Genomic DNA, 921 nt, shown 5'->3' on the forward strand with positions numbered 1-921 from the left:
CACATGTTTATAAGCCATTTTAATCATGCTGTCTCACCTGTCCATTCCAGAACCTAAGCCGTCTAGATCTCTATTCACACACAATACTGATCCTATACACTGATTCATCTCTATCCAGTTCCTCTCACACACTCCTCCCTTCATCTATCCATTTAGACCCCTTCTCATCCCTCTTCCTGCATACATCTGTAGTATAGTCTGTACACATTAAAGCTAATGAAAGATAAAAGAAGAAATAGGGACACAGCAGGATAAATAAGACAGTTAAAATTTAGAACAATGAGGAGACAAGAAGTAGGAAACAGAAAAACCAACGAGCGTAGGTAGCGGAGATATCTGTCAAATAGTATATCTTGAAGTTGCGTCCTTAAGCTGTAGCTGATTTTACTTGCTTTGACGATGAAAATTTTTATCTTTTCAGGTGAATCAGGAACAAGTTTTAAGATGGTCCACCAGCTCTCACCAGACACAAAAACTCAATGTACGTCCAAACCGTAGTAGACATGTATGTCCACTCACATCATCGTGACGTCACTCGTAAGTGACACTGCCAATTTCCAATCCAGTCCTAATACCACGTAGTACAAGCACAGCGTATGTATCCACTACTTCTCAAAATCCCTGCACCTTAAACAGTGTCAGGCACAAACCTGGTACCTAGTTCTACCCTGACCTATGTGGTTCGAACCATTGTGGTTTGAGCCGTTGTCTGGCATCACTCGATCTCAGTGGCCCGTACAGAAAATCCGTGACATATATTGTTTGGGCACTGTCTAAGTCTGTGCAAGAAAGAGCAAGAATGGTTAGCACAGATTTAGCCATCGTATTACACCAAAAAGCCTGTGAAAGCTTGAATTCATCGCAGCTAGACAAACTGCTCCACCCGCACTTTTCTGCTTCAGTGCTGACCGGTGCTGTGTC

The sequence above is a fragment of the Pomacea canaliculata genome, linkage group LG10, assembly GCF_003073045.1.
Source record: "Pomacea canaliculata isolate SZHN2017 linkage group LG10, ASM307304v1, whole genome shotgun sequence".
NCBI classification, from domain to species: Eukaryota; Metazoa; Mollusca; class Gastropoda; order Architaenioglossa; family Ampullariidae; genus Pomacea; species Pomacea canaliculata.